This window comes from Mesoplodon densirostris, chromosome 13, assembly GCF_025265405.1.
Source record: "Mesoplodon densirostris isolate mMesDen1 chromosome 13, mMesDen1 primary haplotype, whole genome shotgun sequence".
Classification (NCBI taxonomy): Eukaryota; Metazoa; Chordata; class Mammalia; order Artiodactyla; family Ziphiidae; genus Mesoplodon; species Mesoplodon densirostris.
Window position 1 is genome coordinate 90,555,782 of NC_082673.1, and position 15,941 is coordinate 90,571,722.

The 15,941-nt window shown below is 55.5% G+C and overlaps 1 protein-coding gene across 2 annotated transcripts in view; it reads right to left on the bottom strand.

Moving 5' to 3' along the window:
• SLC45A4 (solute carrier family 45 member 4) overlaps positions 1 to 4,488 on the bottom strand; it is a 74,021-nt gene extending 69,533 nt beyond the window's left edge. For both annotated transcript variants that reach the window (XM_060115595.1, XM_060115594.1), the window contains exon 1: positions 4,407 to 4,488. The gene's annotated coding sequence lies outside the window, so the exon portion shown is untranslated. The remainder of the gene's footprint in view (positions 1 to 4,406) is intronic.
• Positions 4,489 to 15,941: the final 11,453 nt, after the last annotated feature.

Sequence of the window (15,941 nt, forward strand, 5' to 3'; positions counted from 1 at the left end):
TTTTACAGAACGGGGGCAAAAATGTCTGAAGATCTCTGCTTTAAGGCAATATACCTCTGAAACAGTCCCAACTTAACAGGTGATCACAATGGCGAAAGCGCAGCCTTCCACACCCTCAGCTGGTGCTCCCCCCTCCCCGTCCATGCCCTCTGGATAAACAAATTCATCCCAAACCCCTCCCCTCAAAATAATTGATGGGAAAATATTCCTTTCTCTTTCCAAACCAAAACTCACACTCTTTTGGATAAATGTATTTTCTTAAAACGGTGACTAAAATGTTGGCAACGAGGAGCTTATTATTGTTTTCTGGCCTTTTGCAATATCCAAGTGGTCGCTTAAAATTGTGCAGTGAGATCTGCATGTAAAAGTGCAGCAACCACTACATCTGGACCAGAAATGCACTCTCTTTATCTGTTTTAAGGGTTTGCTATGAATTTTGCACTCAAGATTTTCCTTTCATTGAAATGGGAAGAATTTGGTTGCCAACCAGTTCACCTGGCTCCAGGATTTAAAGGCAAAACCCCAGGAGAGACCCTCCAGCAAACTCCAAAAACTCAAAACCAGCTGCACCACATAATCCCAGGTTGGAAAGTACTTTTTGAAGGCGGCACAATAAAGCACCTCTCAGGCACTGCTTCAGGAATGCAGGTTTCCTCACTGCCAGCGAAATCCTTCAACAGGCTTGGGAGGATGCAAACACCAACGACCCAGGTGGAACAAAGCTTCCCTCACCTGGGCTTGGGGCCAAGCAGACGGGGGACGGGGGGGCGGGGGGGGGAGTGAGGGCAAGGCAGTCTTGCTCAGTAACTTGAAAAGACTCTGCAAATCCTCCAGCTGCAGGAGGATCCCACCTTGGGACAGCCAGCACCCCAACTCTGCACTTGGGGGGCAAAATGCCCAGCACAGCGTGCGCCCTCACTGGGGGCTCCCTGTGGGCCCTGCTATGGACCCTGGTGACCTCTGTCTTGCGTGAGGTTCCAAACTAGCCAAAGAGAACTCAGAACCTTTCTCTCCAACCTTGGGAACCTGTTTCCTTTCCCATCATCTAGCAGTGTGCTTAACCCAAGATGAGCACACTCAACAAACGACCCAGACAGACCCACTGCCCGTGCATCCGGGCAGCACATCCGCGTCGGCTACGGTGGGAACGACAAGTGTCCAGGCCCTGCTGCAGGACCCGGTGTAAACGGAACACTTAGTGCCACGGAAACAGCGGGGATCATGCTGTTGCCCCGCAAGCCTGTGGGTCTTAATCTTCTTAAAATGCCTCCTCTAAAAGTCACTTGCCAAAGGAGCAGCCACACAAAGCAATGTCACCAGTGCCCAAGTGGCAGCGGGATGGAAATGACTGCCGTGTATACTGCTGTGAACAGAGGCAGGGAAGCCTCCTTTGCACCCACATTGAAAAGGTCCACAATCTCCCCGTTCGCGGAAGTGCCTTATTTCACAAAGGCTTAGTTAGCATTTGATACCCTTAAAAAAAAAAAAAAAAAGCCACTCGAAGCACATTTTGAAAGTTCCATGTTTAAAAAGATCCTTGTTCATTGATTTTGGTGGGATAATTAAGCTGATCTAAACAAGGGGACCTTGTCCAGGCACGGGTGGGGGAGGGGCGGCGGGCCTGGCCTCGGCCTGGGAGCCCCTGCTCGGGGGTCCTCTCCCACCCCCTCCTTTCTATGTGGCCTCTCTTCATCTGGGAGGCTTTTTCCTTCTGGTCAGATTTCCACTCAGCAGAGCTAAAATGCTCTCATGTTTCCTGGCTTGGAGTCCAGGCAGCACTCCTAATGGGGTTTTGCTGAGTACACCTTCATCAACGGAATTCTGTTGTGATCAAAAAAAAAAAAAAAAAATCTAGGAAACCAGAGGAAGCGAGTGTGGAGCAGCATCCTCGCCCGTCCTCAGTAGGGACACGGCTTCCAGCGCATTCCGGCTCCACAAATTACAGACACGGCTCTGCCAGGGGTGTTCCCGAGGAGGGCACTGCAATTTGGGGTTGTCTGCCACCTACGGCGCTCACCAGTCACCCTCACTCCGTGCCAGGCTGTTAAGTCACGAACCACCCCTGCCGGCTACACAGGGCCGTGCTTCTGGGCCCCACAGGACGAGCGGGAGAGGGCAGTGGGTGCAGACGACTGACGGGGACCAACCGGCGCCACAGGCAGCAAATGAGAGCAAAGCCCAGACCCCGGGGAGGCCCGTCCACTCTCCTCCCCACCCGTCCCTCTGACAACACGGACAAAACCAATCCAACGCCAAGTAGCCTAAACGCTGGCTAAAATACCTTCCTGGGTCCCCTTCCTCCACTGGGGCTGGGGGAGCTGCCACAGCCACAGCCGCAGCCCCTCCTCCTCTGCAGACCTGCAGGGCGGGATCTCCCGGCTCCGAGAGGGCAGGGTCCCGTTCCCAGGCTCCTCCCGCCCCGTCCCACTCTCCAACAAGCAAAGTTGAAGGCAGAAGGCCCCAGGACGTTAAAAACTGCAAGCCGCCTCGGAGATCCCCCAGTGCAATCTCTGCTCTGCTTTCACGATGCGACAAGGGCCAAGGCTGCAGCACGCATCTCTGCAAGGGAAGCTGGCAACTCTCACAGGCCCGGAGCCCCCTGGGCAGCCTCCCCGGGAGGACACCCAGTCCACACAACACCCGACACTAAATACCTCATATGCATTTCAAATGCATCTCGAACGATCCCTTCTCCCCTTTACAGCTGCTGCCCATGAAAAACAATTAGCCTGAATGGGACTGAAAGTCCTGATTTTGAAGACAACCTACTCCCCACCCTCTCTCTAGAAGCCCTGGCGTTTTATGTCTGCCTGGGTCTTCCCACCTGGGGCCTACATAGCTCCAGGCTACAGTCACTGCACCTCCCCACCTTCAAGTGGATTCTGCAAGATCTCTCAAGCACTGGATAAACTCTTACTCCTTCTTTTAATACATAATTCAGATCTAGCAGAAAAGTGAGATTATTCCTTTTTTTTTTTTTAAAGGAGGCTGGGGTCACTGTTTAGTACACTTCATCGGTAAACCAATGCTCCAGTTTTTTATATTCTTCCGTCTTCTCCTACTACAAGCACAAAATGGAAGAGATGAAAGATTCCCCCTGTGGGTAACCCTACCTGTCCGTCACTGACGGGAGAAGCAGAGACGCTGAGGTGCAGGGAAAGGCAAGGATTCACTCACGTAATGCCGCAAAGATCGGCCTGGGTTTTCCCAGGAGAAACAGGCTTCGATCCGGACAATCATGTGAACCCACAACAACTGCTTCGATCACTCATCCCCTACACCCTCCTGCCGCCCCAGGCCTTAGGCTACGAGATGCCCCCAAAACCAGAAGCGACAAGGCCCCTTTTTGCGGGAGTCAACTGGGGTATCCGATGGGGCTGGGTGGCTCAGTCTGACCCATCAGTGCCCCCACTGGAAAGGAAAAAAACCTCACACTCCCTAGGAGATCAAGTGTGTGTCCCCCCCCATACACACACAAACACACACCTAGAATCACTATGAATGGTTAATCAGGAGGCTGTGCTATTTCTTTCAAACCACCGCCCCTCCCGTTTTGACATACCTCCTCTGAAAAAGCCCTTTACTGGAATGTGTTCCCCTCAGAGCCCAGTCAAGAGCAACACACCTTGGGGAGGAATGGGTTAAGTTCAAGAGCTCTAGGAGGGCGAGGCAGCACGGGAAAGGGAAAGCGGTGCAGAGATGCAGATAAATGTGCGGGGACTTCTGCAGGGCAGGGGCTCTGGACCTGGATGCACCGAGGCACTGGCCCCTCTCCTCCAGGCACAGCTTGGCTGCGGGAAATAGAGGTGTCTTCAAAGGGACAGACCAGAGGACAGTGCAGATAAGACAAAAACACAGGCACAGCCCCGGGGGTCAGCTCGGAACCCCAAGTGTGGAAGCCCGGCTAGGCGTGCTGAGGGCGTGCGTGTGCTGGGGGCAGGAGGGGTTCAGGCAAAGGGGACAGAAGCTGAACTCTCAGAAGTTGGCGACATCAAACCGAGGGCGCAGGGAAGGGTCGGGACCTAGGGGGCGAGACGCCAGGCTTCCTCTGGGTAGAGTAACCCGAGAAGACGGGGGTGGGGAACGCTGAGGGATGCGACCGGGACAGGGTCCATGGGAAGGTGCACACCGCGGCGAGGGGCCCGGGATGTTCCAGGAGGCTGGGGGGACGGAGACGAGGACGGGCAGGTGCAGTCGGGGAGAAGGGAGAGGGCCAAGGACGGGGGCGGGTGTCCGGGCGGGAGAAGGCTCCCAGCCATGGCGTGGGAGCACCCTCCCCGGGGAAGAGATGCTGGAGCGGGACCCGGAGCTCGAGGCCGCGCCCGCGCGGGGGTGGGGTGGGCATGGGAAGCAGCAGGTGCCGGGTGCCCAGGTGCGGGGTCGGGGGCGGCTGGCCGGTCGCTCACCTGTCTCCTCCGGCCGGGGCCGCGGGGCGGCGGCGGGGCGGCCGGGCCGGGCAGAGGCGGCGGGTGAGCGGCGCTCCGGGGGCGGCGGCGGCGGGACCCGGCGGTGGCTGCTCCTCGGCCGGCCGGCCGGGCAGGCGGTCAGTCAGCGAGAGAGCCGAGGTCAAAGAGAGCGCTTGCGAGGTTGTGGCCGGCGCGCGGAGACAACGCCGCTTTATCAGGTCGGAAACAGCCGCCGCGCGCCGCTTCCGCTGACGCAGCGCCGGCCTGCGCTCATGACTATGCAGCAGCCGCCGCGGGGGTCAGGGCGGGGCCCGCGTCGCGCGCTCCGATTGGTCCTCGTGCACCCCGCCCACTGCTCTGCCCCGCCCCGCCTGCCGAGGCCCCGCCCCTGGACCGACCCCGCCCCTGGCGGCATCCAGCCTCCGGTCTCGGGGTAGGGGTTACCGTGCCCACCCCCCCCAGCCCCCGCTTCTCGAGGCTTGAGCACCAGACCCTAACCTAGAGCCCTGACCCCCGACCCCGGCTGCGTGCCTCTAGGTAGCCGCGGGAGGGAGAATCTGCAACCCCCGTCTCTCCCCCGTTCACCCCGCTCCTCCCTCTCCCCAAACGCCCTCCTCGCAGAGGGGCCTGGAGAGCCCCGTGGCCCGCCACCAGCCTAGCCCTCTGCAAACTCCCTCCTCCCAGCCCAACCCCCGCCCCCAGCCCTTAACGGGAAGGGTGGGCTCCGCCGCCAGGTGCGACGGCAAACACCCTCCTCTTACCCTCCACTCGGTTGTCCCTACCTCGCCCTGAACCATCTCCGCCTCCCCGCGCCACCATCTCCCACGCTCAGTGCGCCCCCGCTCCCCACCCCCTGCCCCTTCCAGTCGATGAGCGCCCTGGAGAGCTGGGGAGGACCCCGGACCTGGGGCCTTCCACTCCGCAGCCTGACTCATGGCACGGGCACCGATCCGGTATCAGCCAGCAAGCAGAGTGGCTGTAATCCCTAGGATGGGGCTAATGGGAACTCCTGGGGACAAGGTCGGGGAAGGCAGCTTGATAAACAGTGAAAGAGATGATATAATGGGCTGAGGTCAGACAGCCCTGCGCCCATGCCAGGGTTTAAGTGGCTCTGGAGAAATTACTTCACCTCTCAGAGCCTGGGTGTCCTCATCTGTAATATAGAGATCATAAAATCCATCTCATGGGGTTGCTGAAGGGATTGAGACATAAAGAGTGCACTGCACAGCCTCCGGAGCAGTAAAAATGGGGAAATCTGATAATATTAAGTGTTGGCAGGGAAGTGGAGCAACTGGAACTCTCGTACCCCACTTAGTGGGGCTGCAAAGTGATGCAGCCATCTTGGAAATCTGTTTACAAGTACTGGATTCTATGTAAACCCTATGACCTCCTAGATGCATATCTTATATGATCCTTTTTCTGTTCATAGCAGCACTGTTTGTAATAGCCAGAAAGTGGAAATTACCCAAATGCCTATCAACCATAGAATGGATACATAAATTGTGATATATTCACATAATGCAATGACAATGAATAATCTGTTACTATATACAACAATGTGGATGACTCCCACACATGATTTTGAGGGGGAAAAAAAGGCCAGACCCTAAAGCATGCAGAATTCCTTGTAGATAAATTGGTAGAAATGTATAAATGGGGGTAGAAGTTAGGATAGTGATTAATCTTGGAGGAGGGAGTGCCAGAGCCAGGACACAGAGGGATTATCTGGAGTGCTGGTGAGGTTCTGTTTCTTGATCTGGGTGCTGGTTACATGGTTGTGTTCTGTTTATGAAACGTTCTCCAGCTGCACATTCATCATGTGTGTGCTTTTCCGTGTGTATGTGATACTTCAATGAGGGGTTACTAAGAACATCAGGAGTGTATATATAAAGGGCCCAAAGTGGCCCCTGACACGTGTGAGTGCTCATAACTATCTATTGACCTGCCCTGTTGGGTTTTGGCTCTTATGGCCAGAGGATGGAGGCAGAAGAAACTCCACCTGTCCTGTGTGCCAGCTGTATGGTCGTGGGCACCTTACTTCACCTTTCAGAGTCATCTGTTCATGAGACTTCTGATAATACCTAACTCACAAGTCATCGTGAGGATTAAATAACGCTTTTTAAGAAGACTTGATGTAGTAAGGAGCACAGCATAAGGACTTAATAACTTTGTTTAATTATTCACTAAATGCTGGTATTTATTGAATCTTCTTTATTTTCATTCATTCAGCAAATAATTACTGAGTGCCTGTTATGTGCCGTGTACCATGCCAGGTTCTAGGACAAGAGCTGGCAGCAAGATCTGCTCGCTTTCCTTAAGGATCCCATAGTGGAATGGGAAACACAGATGCCCATCCACCATAGAATAGATACATAAATTATGAGATAGTCACACAATGGAATGATAGCAATGACAATGCAGCTTACTAGCCGCTGTAGCTGTGGAGCCTAGCATAGGATCTGACCCTCAGTAGGCTCTCCATAAGTGTTTCTGAAAGTGTAAATAAATGCATGAGATACAGAAACATCAGATGAATTGCCTTCTGTAATCCAGAGCTCCACACAGAGATTGGACAGAGAGCAAAGTTGAAGAAAAGCACAGCTCCAATGGGCACATGCCCAACACTGCACACGTGCATGTACATATGTATATGCGTGTACATGTGCACGCATTTGCACGAGGACTGGGAACAGGGCCACTCTGCCAACACTCCATCCCAGCCTAACCAGCCAGGTCCTCATCCAGGTGCTACCACCAAGTAAGGTGCTGTGGACTGCATGCTTGTATCCCCCCAGAATTCATCTTGAAGCCCTACCCACAATGGGATGATACTTGGAGGTGGGCCCTTGGGAGGTAATAAGGTCATAGGGATGGAGCCCTCCTGATGGGACTAGTGCCCTTGTAAGAAGAGACAGAGGAGAGCTTTCTTCTGCTCTATCTGCGTGCGTGCACCAAGGAAGGCTGGCTGAGGTTGCAACCTGGAGGAGGACACCCCCCCGGAACCCCATGCTGGCACCCTGATCTCAGATTTCCCAGCATCCAGAACTGGAAGAAATAGGTGTTTGCTGTTTAAGCCGGCCAGTCTATGGTATTCTTGTTGTAGCAGCCTGAGCTGACCAAAATGGAGCAGAAAATGTGTCTGTGGCCTGTGGCCCCACAATCCAGCTGCCCAGCGTGGCCTGGGAGTGGGGCCGATGGGGCCCCTACCTGGCTTCTCCTCACTCCCCGTGAATGGCTGGCCCCCCAGTCGTGTAAAGAGAGAGTTGGACACATGGGAGACCCTCTTGCCCTGGACTCTGGCCTGGCTCCAGAGCAGGATGTGTGTGGGCACCTACCTGTCACAGGTGTGCAACCTGGGCAGTTGCACAGGCCTTGTGCTCAGAAGAGCTTCACACCTGCTTTGCTTTACTGCTCGGCTGGCACTCTGTACATTCTGAATAGTCTTAAACAAATGATGGAGCGAATCCTGTGTCCTCATCTGTAAGCACATTGACCTGCAGGGACACTTGTGGGGAGGCTGGGGCATGACAACATCTCCATTACTGCTTGTGTGAGCTTGCCTTCTCCCCACCTCACCTGGGGACTCTTGGAGCAGGGCTATGTCCCTCCCATCCATGGACCCCCCCCAAGGCCTAAGAACTATCAATATAAAACTGTAACCATGACCATTTCTGGAAGTTTGCCAGGAATCACCTCCTCCAGGAAGCCCTCCAGGATGCCCTGCCGTGGAGGAGTGAGTGGCTCCCTCCCGTGAGCTCTGAGGCACTCTGCCCCTTCACCAATCATTCCCAACTGTAACTGGGCATTGTCTGCCTCTCTAGTGGTCTGTGAGCCCTGTCCAAGGGACGGGTACCAGGCCAGGTTCACTGATACATCCCAGAGCCTGCCCACAGTATGGCTGCAGACATGTTTGGATGGAGAGGGTGACAGATGAGAGAGAGAAGAGGAATTTCTTTTTTTTTTTTTTTTTTTTAATTTCTTTATTTTGGCTCCTCCGGGTCTTTGTTGCGGCGCGGGAGATCCTCGTTGCGGCATATGGGATCTTTAGTTGCGGCATGTGGACTTCTTAGTTGCGACATGCGGATTTTTAGTTGCGGCATACATGTGGGATCTAGTTCCCTGACCAGGGATCAAACCCGGCTCCCTGCATTGGGAGCACGGACTCTTACCCAGTGGACCACCAGGGAATTTCCCCTAGGAATTTCTTAATTAGGGCCCATGCAGAGACTCTGGGGGGTCCATAGACCCCTGAAACAACATGAGCCAACCTTGACTGGGCACTTGCTGAGGACTGGACTCAGCACTCTGTGTGTTTCCCATGGTCACGTGCCTACATGAGTCAGGAGCTTTCATCTTCATCTTGTGACCCCACCCGGTTCAGGTTCAGGACACCTGCAGCAGAGGGCATGGGGCCCCTGTGACCCTTAGCATCCCTGATCGTGGTGCCAGGAGGAAGCGGGAGGATGGGAGTATGGGCCTGGGAGAGGTAGGAGGGAGGGGCAAGATTCAGGGCAGGTCAGGGTTTGGGAGGTGAAGGGGTGATCCGCAGACAGGCTCAGGGGGGCGGTCACGGGGCCTGGGTTTGAATTTTGACCTCATTGTAAATGAGCCTGAGTCTGTGAAATGGAGGGGACCTTACCTGGAGAAGGTGGCAGTCAGGAGCACACCTGGGAGCCGCCTGCCTGGGCTGAAAGCCTGGCTCTGCCCTCAGCTCCCTGGGCCTGGGTATTCTTAGCTTCCAGGAGGCAAGAGTGACATTTCCTGCCTCGAGGGCTGTTGTGAGAAGTGGATGAGTTAGCATCCATCAGCGTGAGTGAGCAGCATCTCCGTGCCTGAGAAGCACTTCCCAGGGTCTAGACGGGGAAGGGAGCTGGTGTGCCTGGCACTCCGTAGCCTGGGACGGCTCAGATTTCACTGTGACTGAGACAATAAGCCTGCTCATCAATTGAGGGCTTACTGTGCTCCTGGCCCCTTCCCTACCTTACCAGATGTCTTTAGGGACCTGAGGCAAGGAGCTCTCTCCTGAGACTGTGGTCTACGCGCTGACACAGACATGTGCCAGCTGGACACCCTTAGTGGACGCCTCCTCTGCTGCTTTGCAAACCTCTCCTTTATTTTGTTTTGTTTTTTAATTTATTTATTTTTATTTTATTTATTTTTGGTTGCGTTGGGTCTTCGTTGCTGCGTGCAGGCTTTCTCTAGTTGCGGCGAGCGGGGGCTACTCCTCATTGCAGTGCACGGGCTTCTCATTGCGGTGGCTTCTCTTGTTGCGGAGCACGGGCTCTAGGCGCGTGGGCTTCAGTAGTTGTGGCTGGCGGGCTCCACAGTACAGTCTCAGTAGTTGTGGTGCACGGGCTTAGTTGCTCCGCGGCATGTGGGATATTCCCAGACCAGGGCTCAAACCCGTGTCCCCTGCATCAGCAGGCAGATTCTTAATCACTGCGTCACCAGGGAAGTCCCCTCTCCTTTGTTTTTTTTCAGCAACAAACACTTTTAAAAACAGACTCGACTCATTTGCAGAGTCCCAAGATCTCAGTTAGTAAGCTCATTTATCACTATGTATTTCTGAGCACCTGCTCTGAGCCAGGCCGGGTTCTCAGGGTGCTGGTTTGCAGCTGTCTGCCTGACAGACACCCTCCCTCCAGAACAGAGAGCATAGGGGCAGGCTCCCCGCTCTGCCACTTCCTTGTGTGACCGTGGGAGAAAGACCTCATCTCTTTGAGCCCAGAGGTGAAAGCAGAGGCTGGGAGCTCCCAGAGAGTGGGGTGTGGACTTCCAGGGATTCAGGGTAGGTGGGCCCACACCCTACAGGTCCCAGATCTTAAGCAAGGCAAAGTCCCCCAACTGCCCATGATGGAACCCGAGACCTGAGAGGACAGTGCCTGCCCAGCCCCAAGGGGGACAAATCCATGGCGGGACCTCCAGGTGCTGGATTTGGCAAGAGAGTAGCAGGCTCCCTGAGGTCACAGAGGTGCTTGGGGTCATACAGCTTCTCAGAGGTATATGGCTGACCGGAGCCATCTAGGTGCCTAGGGTCATAGAGGTGCCTGGGGTCCTATGGCTGCCCAGGGTCATACAGCCTCCCAGGGCTTCTTGGGGGTCATATGGCTACCTGGAGTCATACAATCACCTGTGGTCGGTGAGACATTTGCCAGGGGTCATATGGCTACCTGGTCATAGGGTGACCCATGGTCATGTGGCCACTCAGAGTCATAGAGCTACCGGGGTCATATGGACACCTGGGCTCACACGTGCATGTCCTTGGAAGTTCAGGCTCCTTCCAGACCATTCTCTCGCCTCTGTGTCCTGGGTGAGCACACACAGACACATACACACCATAGCTGGAATGCCAGCCTCTCAGTCCCCTTCCCCAGCCAGGCCTGAGGAATGACTGGTGTCCTTATTAAGTGATCCCTCCTGTCCCCCGCTATGGGGCCTGAAGTCACTGCAGGAACCCCCGGGTACACCTGGGCAGCCTGGGCTCTGGCAGAAAGGGACCCAGGAGTCCTCAGGTGGGGACAGCTGGGCGCCAGCCCATCTGGGCTCCAGTCCCAGCTTTACCCCTTCCTTGCCAGTTTCACACAGGCCCTGTACTCAGAAAGACCCCGCACTGGGTTTAATGTGCTGCCGCCACCTCGAGTTTGCAATTCCTAATAACTTGTGAACCTGGGGACCCGATTTTTCATTTTACTTGGGGGCCTAAAAATTGTGTAGTTGGTCCTGGCTGTGAATGAATCTCTCCGCTTCTCTGCGCCTTAGTGTTCTCATCTGTAAACTGGGTGCATGGGCTCAGTACTAATGCTTATCTGGCTTGGACTCGAGAGCCTGGGGAATGATAAAGGGTGATCGCCAGAACAGACTGAACGCCAGCTCAGGCCCTGCCTGGTCATGGTCCCCTCACGCCCACAGCAGCCCTGTGATCAGCGTGTCAGTGTCCCTGTCTAACCAAGGCACAGAGAGGTAAGGTGGCAGGCCCGGTGTCACACAAGGGGCAGGTGGCCGAGCTAGGATTTGAACGCAGACTGCCTGGCTCTGAGTCCTCGTGTCTTCTGCCCAAGGTCATGGAGCAAGGAGCTCCCAGATTGCCAGGGTGAGGAGGGGCTGCAGCATCCACTCGGCATCTCGAATTCACTTGTCGGGACACTGAGGGGCAGTCAGAGTGCCTTCAGCTCAGCCATGAACCAAATGACCAGGGTGACCTGGAGAGGAGGGGGGAGGCAGCCGCCCACGGCAGGTGGAGGGCGGGGCACCTGGCAGGACCTGTCAGAACGAAGGGTGAAGGCAGGTGATGCGTGGGGCCACCCCACCCAGGGCCTCTGGTGCAGGCCACAGATGCTGATGTCAACAAGGGCAGGGCAGGCGTCTGGGGTGCTCCAGCCAGGTCACGGTCCTCAGCCAGGACCCCCACCCCCACCCCTGCGTGGTCGGCAGCTCCCTCGGTCCTGTGGGTCTCCTCTCTCCTCCTGCCTTTGTTCCTCCTGTCAGCAGTGCCCTCCCTCCTCCTCCTTGGGTCTGCCTGTCCATGCATGCCTCCTCCAGGAAGCCCTCCCAGACCACCGCAGTGCACAGTCATCCCTGCCTCCCCTGACACACAGCAAAAATAAAGCTGGGCTGGGAGTTCCCTGGTGTCTAGTGGTTAGGATTTGGTGCTTTCCCTGCCGAAGGCCCGGGTTCAATCCCTGGTCGGGGAACTAAGATCCCACAAGCTGTGCAGCCAAAAAACAAAACAAAAAAACACTGGGCTTTGATTGTGTCCTGAATCACCACTTACAGTGCAATCCACTCTTTAAAAGGCACTTTTCCTGTCCACGGTCTCATTGGAGCCTCACAGGAACCCTATGGGGTCAGATTTTTTTGTCCGCATTTTGCAGATGGAGACCTAAGAGGCAAGGGAAGGGCCTGAGCTCGCGTGGGGGGTAGTTGCACCACTGGCTGGCACTTACTGCTACCTTCCTGGGGGCCAAGGGCTGGCCCACGTATTTTCATTCATTCATGCAATAAATGTGGACTAGCACCCGGCCTGTGCCAGGCACTGTCCTAGAGGCTGTGGAAGCCACAGTGAAGGAAACAGACCAACACTATCCCTCCTTCTAAAATCTGCACCCCAGTTGGGAGAAAGACAATGAACAGGCAACACACAGTAAGGAGGTGTGGCAGACACTGGGCAGAAGCAGGAGGGAGGGAGTTCCGGGGGGGAGGGGGGGCGAGGTCAGGTGAGACCCCTTGCAAAGGGGACTGTGGGAGAGGCCTGAAGGAGGGGAGGGGACAGCCTTGAGGTTGCCCACCCTGGAAGCCACCTGGTCTCATGCTGGGGGCTGGGCATTCCCCCCAACCCCGCAAAGCGCAGGGGGGCCTTTTTGGGCCCCTGGTGGTCCAGTGGGTAAAACTCCGCGCTCCCAATGCAGGGGGCCTAGGATTGATCCCTGGTCAGGGAACTAGATTCTGCATGCATGCTGCAAATAAGACCTGGTGCAGCCAAATTAATTAATTAATTAATATTTAGAGAAACTAGCTAAGTCGGGCTGCCTCCTGGTTCTGCTGCCCTTGCGTCCATTCACACATCCTCACGGTCACCAGTTCACACGGTCGCTCATCCAGCAAATAGAACAGGCTGTCTACAAGGTTTCACTGAGCCTGCGTGAGGGAAACAGACTAAGTCCTTGCTCTCAGGGGCTTATATTCTACTGGGGAGACACAGCAACAAGTAAATAATAGGAGCTCATGGTATATAAATACCATGGAGAAAAAGAAAGCCGAGGAAGGAGGCCGGGGAGGGGGGCTGCTCTCCGCAGCGGGTGGCCAGGAAGGCCCCTTGAGCGGGAGTGCGAGTCAGGAGGGTCTGGGCAGGAGGGAGGGAGACACAGGGAACTTAAAGTTTTAAAAGGTCTTTCAGGGACTTCCCTGGTGGCGCAGTGGTTGAGAATCCGCCTGCCAATGCAGGGGACACAGGTTCCAGCCGTGGTCTGGGAAGGTCCCACATGCCACGGAGCAACTAAGCCCGTGCGCCACAACTACCGAGCCTGCGCTCTAGAGCCCACGAGCCACAACTACTGAGCCCACGCGCCTAAAGCCCGTGCTCCGTAACAACAGAAGCCCCGCTTGCTGCAACCAGAGAAAAGCCTGCGCGCAGCAACAGAGACCCAACGCAGCCAAATAAATAAATAAATACACTTATTAAAAACTTTTTTTTTTTTTTTTTTTTTTGCAGTACGCGGGCCTCTCACTGTTGTGGCCTCTCCCATTGCGGAGCACAGGCTCCGGATGCGCAGGCTCAGAGGCCATGGCTCACGGGCCCAGCTGCTCCATGGCATGTGGGATCTTCCCGGACCGGGGCACGAACCCGTGTCCCCTGCATCGGCAGGCGGACTCTCAACCACTGCGCCACCAGGGAAGCCTAAAAACTTTTTTTAAATAAAATAAAAGGTCTTTCAGGGCAGAGGCGGAGCAGGGAGACCATGGGGGCTTCTGTGACCGTGCAGGGGAGAGCTGCTGGTGACAGTGAGAAGAGCGGTGGCTGGACACGCATCGAGCCGCAGGACTGACTGGTGGACAGGCTGTGGAGTCCTTACTCGCAGTGAAAGTTTATCTAAGCCTCCCTAAGCCTCAGTTTTCTCACCCAGTCAGTGGGGTGCTAGGACCTTACTGCATAGGCTCTGGTGAGGAGAAGCCAGGAAAGCGTGGGAAGCCTTACTGAGGCCTGGTCAGGCTGGGCCCTGGTCTAGCCCGGAGGGTACAGCACGCAGTAGGTGCTTTACAAACGGTGGTTTCTTATTTTTTATGTTTTGTGCGCGCACGCGCGCACGCGCGTGTGTGTTTTGGTCACACCACTCAGCTTGCAGGATCTCAGTTCTCCAACCAGGGGTTGAACCCGGGCCACGGCAGTAAGCCCAGAATCCTAACCACTAGGGCCCCAGGGAACTCCCTGGTTTCTTACTTTGTAAAAGGAGGTGGGAGAGGGCAATGCTGAACCCAAAGGCAATGAGGTGCTGGTAATGAACTGGGGCCACTGTGCTTGGGTGGAGGCAGGCCTCTTGGGGGACAAGGTGGTAGCCCTGTTGGGTGGCTGCCTGTGGCAGGGTCATTATTCTCTGACTTTGTGGTCGGAGAGCCCAAGAGAAGTTGCCGGGGGGCTGGAGTCCAGAGCCAAGCACGCGGGCTGCAGAGAGCACTGACCCCACTTCCCCGGGGCGGCGGTGCCAGCAGGCCTCTTTTCCATGGTGTTTACTGAGGTCCTCCGGCTCCAGGGAGCTCGTGTGGGGCCGAGTTCCCGGGGCTGTCCGTCCCCCTGACAGCGTGCTGGGAGGCAGGGAGCGATGCGGGTGGCTGAGTGATGCCTCCGGGGCGGGGGGCAGGCTCATCAGCCCCTCCTGAATCTACAGGCCCGGGAAACCACCCCAGGCCCACCCCTGACTGGGGCTCAGAGCTGGGGGCTGGGATGGAACTGAGCTGAGACCCCTTTCTCCAGGCTCCCTGGTGAGGAGCGGGTGGAGCAGATGCAAAGGGGTTGTGACTCAGGAAACAGGGACAGGCTCGAGGGTCAGGGTTCAGCTGGTAAAAGTAGAGCCAGTGATAAGGGAAGAGTAGGATCAGGGCTTGATGTATAACCAGGGTCAGCTTCAATGTTTGACCAAGGTTGGTCTGAGAATGTGAGCAGGGATTAGGGCTCAGCATGTGACCAGGGTCAGAACTCACCGTGTGACCAGGATCAGGGCTCAGTCCACGGGCAAGGTCAGAGTTCAGCCTGTGACTGGGATCAGGGCTTAGTGTGTCATTAGGATCAGAGTTCAGTGTGGATCGGGGTCAGTCTGTTACTAGGATTGGGAGGAGTCTATGAGTGGGGTCAGGACTCAGGGGTGACTGACTGCGGGACCCAGCACGGGGCTGCTGCCCTGGAACCTGATGTGGCAGCTACAACCCTGCAGTGGAGTCAGGGCCGCCTGGTCTCTTTTCTCTGCGCAGCTCAGCCCCATTCAGCTTCCTCTCTCTTTCATTTAAGAATCTTCTACTCGAATCTAAAATAGTGTGGGGGGTTCCCTGGTGGCGCAGTGGTTGAGAGTCCGCCTGCCGATTCAGGGGATGTGGGTTCGTGCCCCGGTCCGGGAAGATCCCATATGCCGCGGAGCGGCTGGGCCCGTGAGCCATGGCCGCTGAGCCTGCGCATCCGGAGCCTGTGCTCCGCAACGGGAGAGGCCACAACAGTGAGAGGCCTGCGTACCACAAAAAATAAAGAAACAAAATAAAATGTTTAAAATAGTGTGGATATATGTATATGTATAAATGATTCACTTTGCTGTACAGCTGAAACTAACACGACATTGTAAATCAACTATACTTCAAAAAAAAAAAAAAAAAGACAGGACCATTATAAAAAAAAAACAAAAAAGAACCCTCTATTCTGCTAGGCATTGTTCTAGGTGCTTCAAACTCCAAGGTCACTTAGCTGCAGTCGCAGCCCTAAAGGACATCCCATTCCCTGGTGCCTCAGCCAGGTCCGCATCCTACAAGATACTCTGGGGCCCAGAAAGGACCAGTGAT